The sequence below is a fragment of the Propithecus coquereli genome, unplaced genomic scaffold (assembly GCF_000956105.1).
Source record: "Propithecus coquereli isolate 6110/MARCELLA unplaced genomic scaffold, Pcoq_1.0 Scaffold216, whole genome shotgun sequence".
Lineage (NCBI taxonomy): Eukaryota > Metazoa > Chordata > Mammalia > Primates > Indriidae > Propithecus > Propithecus coquereli.
The window spans coordinates 2,888,211-2,902,472 of record NW_012146745.1 but is presented as its reverse complement, the minus strand read 5'-3'; the positions used below and the strand labels follow the sequence as shown (position 1 = coordinate 2,902,472).

Genomic DNA, 14,262 nt, shown 5'->3' with positions numbered 1-14,262 from the left:
TCCCTGCTGTGAGGATTAGAGAACGTTCCTCAGACCCTTTGCACGGTGCCTGACACACAGTAGCTGCGGGCAGACGTTAGCTGTCTGGGAGCACTGTGGACGAGGGCACGGCTGGACCGGCAGGTGGAGGCCGGCAACGGCCCCCGGAGGAGGGTTCCGATGTCCAAGACGGTGGCTCCAGGGACTGGGGCTCTCACTCGCAGGGAAGGGCCGGCTCCCCCGTCTTTCCAGCTTGGGATTCCAGCCCCCAGCAGGCTTCAGAGGGAGGCAACATGTCGAAAAGGCTTTGGACTGGGTCAAATCCAGGTTTAGGCCACGAGCTAGTCGTGGGCGAGTCGCTTAACTTCGCTGAGCCTTAGTCACCTTATCTATAAAACAGGATCCCTCGTACCTCCCTCCGGGAGGCCAGCTGTCCCCGAAACCCACCCGGCCAGGCCTGGATGGGGCCGGTGGTCTGGAAGCCTGAGCTCGCACACGTAGCCCCACAGTTCCACAAGGTTTGCTCCCACAGCCTCAGCCAGAGAAAGGACAAGGCAGGGGCAGCCGAGATGCTTCTCCTCTCTGGGTGAGGAAGGCATGCAGGAAAACTGCCAAGACAACACACCTTCTGTGGGTTTTTCACCCTGATTCCAGGAACCACAGCTATCATCATTAGACGTGACCTCCCGGCTTCACAGCCCGTGCTAGAGAGGGAAAGAGGCAGGAAACTCAGTCCAGAGAAAGACAGGCTGGTGGGGAACCAGAGGCCTAGAGAGGGTGAGAACTTAGGTTTCTCATAACCGACACCCAATACAAATTCAGACTCAGCCTGTTGCTGGCTCAGTCTTTCTCCGTCATGTATGTGTGCACGTGAATACCTACATAGATACCATGTAAAACAAGTGGAACACACACTTTCAAAATTGTTTACAACTTGCACTTGAAGTTGCTGGAAAGCCAGGAACCTTTATGTGCGAAGTGAAGACATGGCATCTCCCTGGTGCATTTTACTGTGGGCAGAATCCCCACCTGCCCAACTGCTGTGAGTTACCAGATGGCACACAGAAAGCCCTTTGCACCGCACCTGACGCAAGTAGCTGATTAGCACGTGTTAACTGTGTATCACTCCATTGGGACCCCTCCCAAACCTGCCCACATGCAGCCACGCACTGCCCAACTCCAGAAGACGTCATTCCCGTTGACGGTGACGTGCACAGCCCCTCCTGGATTTGGGCAGTGCACCTCCTGCACCACCATGAAGGGCCTGCCCATTACTCAGAGCAGACACACACCACTCCAGGGCATTTTTTCTGACTTTGACTCTCAGCTAACCTGACTGTCTTTTCATTTGCTTTTCCCCAACTTGAAGTTACTCCAATGATGGAGAGCCTAAGTGGCGAGGAAACCCTTCCCTCCAGCCAGGAAGGCAGCGTGGGCAAAACTGAGAGCAGTCTGCCCCCTTCCCTCCCTTGCTCAAGTTTTACCTAAATCTTTGGTGTCTTATCATTTTTGGGGGCCCGTGGCTAATTTCTGACACAACGTGTGCTACCTGCTTTGCCTCTGGCCCCGGGCCTGGTTGGGCTAAAGTGGCCAACAGGTAGAAAAAGGATGTTGGGGAAATTGCTGGGATTTATACTCTCAGCAAAGCTTGAGCAGGAAATGTCGGAGGCTGCTGCTGCTATTTCCATTTAAGCGTTGTTGAATCTCAATCCCCAAGTCATTTGTCGGGTGAGCCCGTAAGGCAGGGATAGAGCCTGGCTCTCAAGGCCTCTCCAGCTCCCAGTGCACTAATGACACTTGACAGACACCAAATCCTTGCAATTTCCAAACAAAGCCTTGCTGCTCCAATCCCAGGGTGCCCGGGAAACCCTGCACCGCTTCCCAGGCTTTGCTCAGCTGGTCCTCACTGATCGCCAGCAATGCTCAGCTGAACACATCCTGCCCCCCAGCCCCCTTAACCCTTCCCTGCCTGCCGGGGAGACCGAGGCATGCTCCCAGACCCCTCCAAGAAGCTGGCCAGGCAGTGCAGGAGGCCCTGGTCTATGCTGCTTAAAATCACATCACCTGTTTGGTAAGAGCTTCATCCACTTGCTCAGACGATGCCAGTGGGTGACAGGGCTGGCACGTACAGACCCGTCATTTTCATTTTACAGAGTCCCTGGGCTGCTTCAAATATCGCCTGCCAAATGTCAGAAACTGGCAGCTTTTTACTCAAGGGCATTTTACACAAGACACAAGATGAAACAGATTCACAACCAAATTTGAATCCTTTTTACTCCGTTTCAGTTCTCTTTCTTAAAACATAATTTTGGGGTTTTCAAAAATTGTGTAATTATTATTATTCTAATTATGGAATAATTCAGTCATGCTGAAAGAAATAACAAATAAGATAATGAACAACGGTGCATCTACCACCAAGTTAAAAAATGAAATATTCACAAGTGTGTCGAAAACCACAAGCCTAAGCCAATCCCATTTCCTTTCTTCTACCTCAAATGCAACCACGTCTTCAACTTGGTCTTTACTATCTTCATGTGTCTTTATCCTTCACACTATTTTTTAAACTCCTTATCTTGAGATAATTGTAGACTCACATGCAGCTGTAAAAAATAACAGAGAGAGCCCATATACCTGTCACCCAGTTTCGTCCAGTGGTAACGTCTTGCAAAACTCTAATGCAATATCACAACAGAAAACTGGCATGGAAACAACCCGCCAGCCTTATTCGGATTTCACCAGATCTTACACACACTTGCGTGTGTGTATTCAGTTCTGTGCAATTTTATCTCATGTAGATTCACGTGGCCGCCAGCACAGCCAAGATACAGAACAGCCCAGCACAAGGACCCTTTACAGCCACTCCCACCTTCTGCTCTCTTCCCTTCCCCAGCCCCTGGCAACACTAACCTGGTCTCCATATCTATAATCTTGCCATGCCAAGTTATACAATGGAATTACAATATATAATCTTTTGAGATTGGCTTTTTTCACTTAGCATAATAGTCTTGAGGTCCATCTAAATTGTCGTATCAATAAATAGTTTGCTCTTTTTTATTGCTTAGTAGTATTTCACTGTCTGAATGTACCACAGTGTGTTTAACCCTTTGCCTGTTGAAGGATATTTGGGTTGTTTCCAGTTTGGGGCTATTACAAATAAAGCTACTACAAACATTTGTGTAGAGGTTTTGCGTGGACGTAAGATTTCATTCCTCTGTTATGAATGGCCAAGACTGCAATTGCTGGGTTGTGTGGTAAGTACAGACTATTTTCTTCTAAACATGGTACAGATGTACCTCTATTAGACATAAAATGATATACTATGGGTGTATTCTTCTGCAACTCGCCTCTCTCTCTCAATATATGTTCCCTCCATCTCATCTACACTGACATACATAGCTGTAGTTTACTTGACTGTTACATAGCACTCCATTGTATGAATGTATTGTAATTTATCCATTCTAATTCTGATTCTGAAAGGCATAAAATCTTTACAAGTTGTGTAAGTAAGGAAGTAATTTATCTTTCTGGTTTTAGAATGGGGTAATATGAAATAAGCCTCAACTAGTCTAAAAGACAAGACTTGGTGGGTTAGTCTTAGTTCTGCCCACTAGGTTACCTTGCTGAAGTCACTTAACATTTCAGAGCTCAACTTCCTCATCTGTAAAATGGGAATCTTGATAATAATAATTAATAATAAAAATACTTGCCTAAATACTGATGGGAATTAAATGACAATATAGTGTGTAAACTAAACTAAAACATGCCGAATGAATGACAATACATTTGTTAGTTAATTATTATAATTAAATACCCATTTTCACCAGTGGAAACAGCAACCAAACTACACATTCTGGATTTTTCGCAGAAAATTCAATTTCAAATAATCTCCCCTCATTGTCCCCCAAAATTGCCTTGTCACGCATGTCCTGCTTTGGGGATCAGAAAATACCATCAGCACATAAGGTCAGGGTAACTGTGGAGGTGCTAGTTCTGACCTCTTTTTCAGGAGGAAATTGTTACCCTGTTTTACAGATGAGGAAACTGAGGCTCAGGTGCTGAGTACTGGCCCAGGACACACAAGAGCCATGCTCCACTGCCCTGAGTCTGGACCCACTGACCACGTTCCTCCAGCTTCCTGGAGGATGTGAGGGCCTTGGGCAAGCCTGGGCCGCCCACACTCGGTGTCCGGCTGAGGCTGTGGAGGGGTGGGCCCCAGTCCTGCTCCTTGGTGCAAAAGACTCTTTCCCGTGCCCCCTCCCCTGAAAACCCCCCACCTCAGGTCTCCAGAGACCCCCCCATCCAAGACAGGCCCCTGAGGGGGACGGACCACGCCAGCCAGGTGAGTGGGGACCTCAAGCACAGCAACCACTGAGGGGAGCGGGGGCAGGCAGGGGAGGCTGCTTAGACAATAGTCTTTAAATACACATGGCATTGCGGATCGCTGGCCAAGCAACAACCACAGGGTGACATGACAACAGTCTCCAAATATTTAAAACGTGTGAGTCCTCAAGGAGGAGAGTTTTTTTTTAGCCTAGAACAGAGTGGCAGAGGGAGAAGAGGCTGGTGGGAAGCGAGGTCACAGAGCCTAGCGGGCAGGTGCCTGGAGTCAGGCTGGCCACCGTCACTGGCCTCGGCTTCTTTTCGTGTAAAGCGAGGGGGGTTGGAGGGGATCCTGATGTCCTCTAAGATGCTAACGTCCAGCCCAACTCGAGAGTACTCTTTGGGGGACAGCAAGGCACTGCCTGTCCCTCGGGGGAGGCAGAGACAAGAGCAGTCCCCTGGGGAGCTCCCTCGCTGCGAGGGGACCAGGCACTGGGTGTCACAGCCATGAGATTTGGCGTCCTGCCGTGTTCTGGCTTCCCTGAGAGCCACAGCCCCACCTAACAGTCGCTGCAGCACTGGCAAGGTCCAGGGAGGCAGGGCGGGCGGCAGAGGGCCTTGGGGAAGAATCCCCCGGTTCTGAAAGGGGCGTTGCGTGAAGCCCTGTTTTCCAGCGTGTGACCTGCAGAGCCACAGGCCTGGGCCCCACCCAGACATCTGTGCAGAGAGGCCCCGAGCAGAGGGTCAGAAACCGACCTTCCCAAAAAGCACCCAGGCGACTCTCATCGGCCCTCAAGTTTGGGAGACCGCAGGTCGCTGAAAGACCCCCGGAGAGGGAAAAAGCCAAATTCACCACCTGAGAGTCACTGGACCTTGCAGGGCCTGAGTTTCCTGTCTGAAGCGAGCCTCAAGGAATCTGGAACCTTCTCCTCTCCGCCTGCTGGACCCCCACCTGTGGTCACCCCTGCAGGCTCTTTCTCAGGACACAGGATCAAAGGACCTGGAGTGCTTTGCCGTCCTGACCTGATCTGTCTTCCGCGAAGCCCCACAGGTGGGACGGCGCCTCCGCACGGGAGAGGCTGCAGCCGTCGGGGGAGGGGAGGAGGACATAAACCCCCCCCTGAGCCACCTGCCCCTCAGCAGTCACGACCCCAGCAGCTCTTCCTGGGGCCTGGCCCAAACCCCTCCTGTCTGCACAGGGGGACAGTGCAGCCAGGGGTCCCTTTCTAAACGGTTTCTGATGGACACTGTCTGACTCTGAGCTCATCGCCATTCCTGGAAAAGTAAAGAAGAGCCCCCGCCCCCCCCTGCCCCTGGTCCAGGCGTCCTCGTCCCCATTCCAGACCCAGGCAGGCTCTGGGCCATCGTGCCAGCCCTTCTGTCCCCAACCCCCCGGCACACACACACAAAGTGCTTCCACATGTATCCCGGGCCCACAACCCTTCATCCCAAGCCCACGGGGCTGGTGCATTTCAGAATTCGGAAGCGTTCACATGTGAGGACTGAGGCATGTGTTTGTCCCCTCCGGCACGTCCCATTATAGTGAGGTCTGGGCAACTCCCTGCAATCAGGCAAGTTAGTACCTCTGCAGGGAGAGGCATGAATATTCACACCAAGCGGGATAAATAAAAGACTATAAATAGCCTCAGCTCAGAGCAGGCTTTGACTCTGAATGAGTTACATAAAGACTCTGTTTTCTGGTTTTCCATTTAAGACCTGCGGATAAGAGTCAGGGCCTGACTGCAGTGGGTCCTGGCCTCGCCTGTCCCTGGGCTGTTACTCATTCACGCCACGGTGGACACCTCCCTCCAGCCCACCAGTCCACAGGCGGGGCTGCAGTCACTCCTGGACTCCTGTCATCAGGGCCCTGAGGCCTTCCAGACTGCCCTGGGGAGCCCCGAGTTCCTCCCACGTGCCAGGCGCATCTGGGCCTCCCGGACCCATCTACAGGCCCTTCATTTCACAGACCCCTTGGGCACAAAGCCAGACAATATTCTTCCTCTGCCGCATGGGGTTTATGTCAGTGGCGGTGGGATGTGGCCAGCTATCGGTTGAGATGGAGGAATTGCTCAAGGAGACCGAGGAAGATCCTTTGCACACTCAGCGGGTGGGGCAGGACGGATCCGTCTCAGGCACTCACCCCGGCTGCTGCCTGCTGGGGGGACAAGTGTGCGTCCTACACCCTCAGCGCAAGGCCCGAGGGTGGACGCTGCAGAAACAGTGTCACCAGGATGCCCTGAGTCACAGGAGCACGGGCGGAGACGACTTTGGGGCCCAGGACACAACGTGCAACCAGAATGGTGACCAGGCAGAGCCAGGCTTTTATGCAAATTACAAGAAGGTTTCCCTCCGGGCAGGCGCTGGGAGCTCCGCTCAAGGTTCATCTCTTCTCCCTCCTCCCCGGCTCCGCGCCTCAGGTAGGTCACCGACCCATAATGGTACACTGCGGCCCCACGGGCACCTTGCCCGACTTCCACACGGGACACTGTGGGGTTTGGGGGAGGGAGGGCTGCATGTTCAGCCCACTGGGGTGGGCAGTTCCTGGAGCACCTGCCACAGGCAGTAGGGAAGCCCACCCGCAAATGCCTTGAAGGCAGCCAACACTGGGATCTTGAGGACTGATGGCCAGTCTCCCCAGAAGCAATGGCAGGTGTATTTTGCAGGTGAGTGGCAGCACCCAGATTACTGAATGTTGAACTGTTACCCCCTTAATACCCACAGACTGGGGGATTAGGGTTGAAAGGCCCCTTGGGACCTTTGGTAGTTGGAGCCAACCCTCAGCCTGGATCTCCAGAATGGGGTGCCCTGCGGAGGGGGAGGGGACTCATCCCAGCGCTGTTTGGAGGGAGGCCGCTGTCCCTGCCTGGAGCAGCTCAGGGCTGGGGGAGGGAGGGCCTCGTCTGACAGCCCGGGGGGCGCCTCCTGCCTCCCGGGTTCCGTGATGCCCTTTCCGAGCCCCGGGACCCCATCGCACCAAGGAAGTGCGGTGGGCACAGGAGCGGAGCGAAGACAAGGGGAAGATCATTAAGCAAAAAAAGATGACAAATAGAGACAAATGGAGAGGAACAACTGCGAGAGCGGCTCGCTTCAGCTCCCCCCTCCTCCCCGCTTTCCCTACAAGATCAAATTATGACCTGAAACCACTGGATACATATTTTATTATGTGGATAATTTAAAGGATTAGAGTGAGACAAAGAATTCATAAGCTGTAGTCACATTAGAAGACAAATTGTTTCCATTAATCTCCGAAGAAGGGAGGGAAGGAGAGAAACGAGAAAACCTACGTGAGCAGGAGAAAGGCAGGGAGAGCAGCGTAGCCGGGAAGGGGTAGGAGGCAACTTGCTCTCCCTTCTCCCTGCCTCTGCAGCGCCCCCACCCACAAAACCAGCTGAGGCTATGCTCCAAATCAGGCTGATTTGCATTGTAGATTTATCTCAGCTGCTTTTTGCTTCTATTGCCAACCAGAGATGGTTTAAATAACATGTATTGTTCTGCGTGATTCCTTATGCAAATGTTTCTGCCCTGTTTGTTATTCCTGAATAATTTCCAAGGCCTGCTGTCTGGGCAGAAGCAGCAGCTCACTCTCCCAGCTGTGCCGGGAATCACCTGCAGGAGGTAGGGGGCATGACAGCAGGGTTTTAATGGCCCCGGCCCCATTCAGGAAGGCCAGAATTGTGTCTCAGGGAGCCGGGTCTGCAATGCCCCCACCCCCAGCCCAGCTGGATCCTAAGATGACAGATGTCATAGTGGGAAGGACTTCCAAGAATCCAGTCTAACAGCCAGATTTTATAGTAGAGGGAACTGAGGCCCAGAGGGGCCGCGCCCACTGTGGCTGGGCCCGTTTCTCCACTGAGTGCTGGTGGCATGGAGTCCTCTGCAGAAGCAGACTGCAAAACCAGCACGGCCTGCCGTGCACGGATGCATGCAACGAACGGCCTCAGATGTAATGACTGAATTTGGGGGGCATGCCCTGAGCACCCACTTTTTGCCAGGAATGGGCTTAGAAAGTGAGGACACACGCAGGCCCTGCTCTTGAGAAGCTAATCCTTCCTTTGGAGCCAAAGCAAGAAGAAGCAAAACACCACCTTCGATGCTTACTCCCCCATCACTTCCACTGGGCCGCAAATCCTGGGCCTTTCTCAGTCTCCTAAAACTAGAGCGCGCTACTCTCCTTCCTCAACACACCCCGCAGTCGCCCCCACCTAACGACTCAGGGCCAGCGTCTGGCCGGTCATTCAGGTTGCACATGTACAGCCCTAGCGAGCACCGTTCTGTGTTCTATCACTCACTCATTCATTCATTTGTACAATTCATTCATTCACCAAATGTGTTGTCCTCCAATGACCACTGCTGAATGGGGTAGTGTTTAGATGTGTAGGCCCTGAACTCCCAAACCTGGGTTGGAATCCCCACTCTACTTTCTGTGTGATGTTGGGCAACTTTAAACTCCCTAAGCCTCGGTTTCCTCACCTGTAAAATGGACCCGGTCTCATTCCTCTCCGTGTCCCCAGTGCCTAGTGGGATTCAGCACTCAGCGTTTCCACAGAAGTTTGCTGACGCGGACAGAGATGACGGTGGTCTTCCCATGGTGTTGAGCGCAGGCAGTGCTCACCAGACCAACCCGACTTGGCCCTCCTGGACTCACCGTTCTCTGCCACCTCTACCGTGTCGCTGAGCAGATTAGGATCCCAAGGAGGTTGGGGCCACTGGGCATTTTACACAGGAGGTTAAACCACTAAACGGACCTCCCTGGGGCGTCAGGGCAGGTGGGCTGTGATGAGCATCACTGGCCTCAGAGATCAGACACTTGTCGAGGTGGGGGTGAGGGGGAATCTCCCCTTTGCCCCCAAAAGTTTGCTGAAAGATTGACTCACAATTAAGACACATTAATAAGAGAAAGAGGTTTATTTACTGTATGCACGGGAAGAACCACAGAGTGATTACCTGATATCCCAGTGAGGTCCAGAAATTTATGTACCCTCCTTTCAGAGGGGAGGGGAAGATGAGGAATACAGGTAATTCTGTTCAGGGCAATAAATGGTTGCCAGGGAGGATGAACGGATGAGGGAATAGACTGACTTGTAAGTTAACCCGAGAGACAGGTATTGTGTTTAAAATGATTTGCGCCAGATCCGGTTGCCTTCTTGATCTTCTTTCCTGCGATATATCGAGATAACAGGGAGGGGAAGGGAAGTCAGTTGTTCTTTTTGATGGGTCAGTGCGATTTATGCAGATAGAGGAAAAGCCTCTCCTAAGGTCTATTGATCCCTAAGGGCCTTTAATTCAAGATACTCTTTATACCAAGGAGTCATATTTTGGGGTCAAATTTCCTGAGCTCTGTCATCAACCTGAAATAATCAAAAGGATCAGAATCCAGTGTAAAAGAGTCTATTGAAGCATAAAGCTAAGAATAGCCATCCTGGTAACACAGACTCCAAAGGAATGGGGCGAGTTCTCTGAAGCTGAGACATTAAGGTCTGGCTTATATAGGCAGAAAACAGAGAAATTAAACGGGATTACAACATTTTCCACTCAAGGCTGGTTTATGGATTATAGCAATTTGATCAGTTACAGCTTGTTTTCTTTTCCCTTTCCAACTTAAACGAGTATACGTAACATTCCATCTTAGAGGATGTGATAGTCATGAGGTCTTTGTGCAGGAGAAGCAAGAGGGAAGTTAATCTAGAATGAGGATCGGCGTTGAAGAGGGAGTTGGTCTTCTCTGGGGCCCTTTAGTCTTTTACAACATTTTAGAAAACACTGCAGGTAACGAAAAGACTAATCTATAGTCAGAGGAACAAAGGTTACAGCGACTGTCACGTGACTATGGTCCCATAATCACGTTTCCTTTAAGGCTCAAAATAACGTTAAAGTTCCAACAGCTCTGCTTTTGCATTACTTATTTTCACGCTCTCCACATGTGGGCCCTAGACCTCCTGCACTTGTTAAAGACGCAGTTTCCAGGGCCTTCACAAACCCTCCAACCAAGGAGCAGGGGAAAGAACAGGGACTCTTCACATCCTGGCTCTGCCCCTTGACATGCTGCTACCTCTCTGTCCCTCAGTCTCTTTGTCCGGGCGGTGGAGCGAGGAGGGCTTGCTGGGGTAGTCGTGAGGACTGAGTGAGTCCACACTGCAAAGCTCTTAGCGCCGGCCGTGGCACAGCAAGCAGCACAGGTGTTAAGTCTTGCTTTTGGCAGGATCTCCAGGGCAAGGTCCAAAAATCTTTACCAAGCACCCCAGTCAATTGTGACTTATACTAAGGTTTGGGAACCACTGCTCTAGACCATTAGGTTCGTAGAGCGCCTCACGCCCTGCCCCTCCCCCTTCAGTTGCAGGGCAAAACCTCCCGAAGCTGGGCTCACCCCTAGCAGCCCCTGTCTTGCTCCCCTGGGACCATGGGGAGAGCCAGGTGGCAGGGTCTACCCCTTGCTCTGCTGGGGAAGATGCACAACCTCTGCACTCTCTCCCACCACCTGTTCCCTTCTCCGAATCACAGCAAATGCATGACTGAGGTGGTCCCAGTGGTGTCATTTGAGGACAGGGACAAGAAACTCCCCACAAAGGGAAATAGAGCCAACTGCTAAAGCTGCTTCCTAATGTGGAGCTTGACTGTGACCCTGTGCACGAGCCCGACAGCCGAACTCGTTTCCCCAGCAAAGAGCACAGGGCACGTAGGGAGTTGAAGGTCGCAAGCCAGAGCTAGGTCAAGAGACTCTTTCTCAGCGACAAAGGGGCCCCAGTAAAGCAAGTGACTTTTAAGAACGATCGTAATAATGATGGCACAATACCTAGTACCTTTCTCCAAAGACCCTCCTCTGCACATCCTTGCAGACTAGGTAGGGCAGCGGGCGAGGGGCAGGTGTCTATGAGCCCCGGAGCAGCAGAATCACAGAGCGGGACTCTGGCGTCCTCCCCTGACACCCCAGTGGATTGCCCAGCACTCGCTGGGAACAGACGGGGTTCACTTCAGCACGTTTTCCTGAGTGCCTCTGCCTCACCCACCCTGCCGGCGGGTAGGAGTGAGGGTGGGAGGGGCAGAGGCTTGGTCAGGGCCTCAGAGATCACAAAGTTTCCTGCAAACATGAGATTTTCACACGGGAAACAAAAAGAAGGAACAAGACAGTGTTACAGTGGATGGGAGGAAGGAGCGTGAGTTTGGACTGTTTATAGCAAGACCTGCTGTCATCTGGTGCCTTAATCTTCGTGAGCCTCAGTTTCCTTGCTTATAAAATGAGAGTGATAATAACCTCCCCCCCCGCCCCGCACCGTGCTGCTCTGAGGGTTAATTGTGAGACTGCACAGAAACGCAGCAGCCCGGGCGGGGCTCCCGTCTCCCCCTGCTGCCTGCTTCTCCTGGAAGGCCAGATGCCTCCTGCCACGCCTGCCTGACCTTTGGGAAACTTTGCAGGGGTCTTCACTTAGATCCCTGCCTGAGCTGGGGACAGATCGCTGCAGCGCTCACATCCCATAATGCCAAGCCTCCAGCCCAGCACACGTAATACGTTAGCAAGAAAGGGTTTTACATCTATGGCTGGTTAATTTGTATATTTCCCAGCTTGAATTTGTTTTTAATGAGCCTTGGTCATTTTTTCAAGGGTATTGGAGACTACCCTAGTGTTCTACGCGTTACTGCTCCAGTGATGTCATTTAAACCTTTGGAATGCCCATGCCCCAGTACAACTGCAAATAGCCCCCTTTGGCACCGTCTCCTGACGGCGCAGCCTCTGGGAAACACGCTGGGTTTTGCTTTCGCCGCTTGCAGAAAACGCGTGCACATCCACCCTCTCCCTCACATTAAACAGTAACCTGAAGAGGCCATGTTCAGAGAGCGGTGAAAGGCCTGGAGATGATGTCACCTGAGGTCCTCCAGGTATTGCTTGGAGAAGGGAAGACCTGGAGGGGCCCTGGTAGTTGTCTTTAAAGACCTGAAGCCTGCCATGGGCCAAGGCCAGCAGGACTCACTCTGCAGGGCGGCTACCAGAGGAGTATTTCTGCCCAAAGAAAGGAAGGATTTTCTAATGCTTAGAGCTGTGTCACCAAGGAATGGGCCACCTTGAGAGGTAGGGAACCAAGCAGAGGGTGGATACAGTGGGGAAGGTGGAGGAGGAATTCCAGAGCTGGCTAGGAGGTTGGACTGTGTACTCTCAAGTTCACTGACTTTGTAGTTCCGGAACGTGCAGAGCACACAACACGTGCTGTGGCAGGCTGAGACAGAAACGAGGTTTCCAGAAGTAGGGGCTTCGGACAGGCCCTTCAGGAAGAGTTACTAGAAAGGACAGGGGAGGACGTTCTCGGCGGGGTGCTGCAGACGGTGGGCTCCCTTTCGCATGGGCTGGTCCTGCCATGCTGGCCTCCTGCTCCTGCCTTCCCGGGAAAAGTGCCAAGACCTGCCCACCAGTGCCCGGAGGTCGGGTTGCCAAGGCCTCAGGAGCAGCTCCCCAGAGCCGCAGAGGGGCAGGGCTCTGGCAGCCCGGGCCACGCAGTTCAAGTTCAGACACTGCGGCGTGGGATGCCCCTACGAGCCTGAGCCGGAAGCAGTGTGTGCTCCCGGACGGGGCGAATGGGTCACCTTGACCATCAAATCCCGTTACCCGCTGCACACGCGGCGCTGTCGGATGTGGAGCAGTCGATGGAAAAGCAGAACAACACTCACACACACACACTCACACTCACACTCTCTCACACACACACTCACACACACACTCACACACACTCACACTCACACTCTCACACACACTCACACTCACACTCACACACTCACACACACTCACACACACACTCTCACACACACTCACACACTCACACACACTCACACACTCACACACACACTCACACACACACACACTCTCACACACACTCACACTCTCACACACACTCACACACACTCACACTCACACACACACACTCACACACACACACTCTCACACACACACACTCACACTCACACACATGCTCACACTCACACACACTCACACACACACTCTCACACTCTCACACACACTCACACACACATACACACACACTCTCATACACTCACACACACACACTCACACTCACACACACTCACACACACTCACACACACACTCACACACACTCACACACACACACTCACACTCACACACACACACTCACACACACACTCACACACACACTCACACACTCACACACACACACTCACACTCTCACACACACACTCACACACACACACTCACACTCACACACACACACACACACACTCTCACACACACACTCACACACACACTCACACACACACACTCACACTCTCACACACACACACACACTCACACTCACACACACACACACTCACACACACACTCACACACACACACTCACACTCACACACACACACACTCACACACACTCTCACACACACACAAACTCACACTCACACACACACTCTCACACACACGCACTCACACACACACACACTCACACACACACTCACACACACTCTCATACACACACTCACACTCACACACACACTCACACACACACTCACACTCACACACACACTCACTCACACACACACACACTCACACTCTCACACACACACACTCACACACACACTCACACACACACTCACACTCACACACACACACACGCTCACACACACACTCACACTCACACACACTCACACACACACTCACTCTCACACACACTCACACTCACACACACACACACAGTCTCACACACACACTCACACTCACACACACACACACACTCTCACACACACACACACTCACACACACACTCACACTCACACACACACATTCACACTCACACACATTCACTCACACACACACACTCACACACACTCTCACACACACACACACTCACACACACACACACTCACTCACACACACACTCACACTCTCACACACACACACTCACACACACACTCTCACACACACTCACACTCACACACACTCACACACACAG

General features: G+C 52.3%; 1 pseudogene; it reads left to right on the top strand.

The window, feature by feature from the left end:
• Positions 1–5,326, top strand: part of LOC105810613 — a 28,781-nt pseudogene extending 23,455 nt beyond the window's left edge.
• The last annotated feature ends 8,936 nt before the right edge of the window (positions 5,327–14,262 follow it).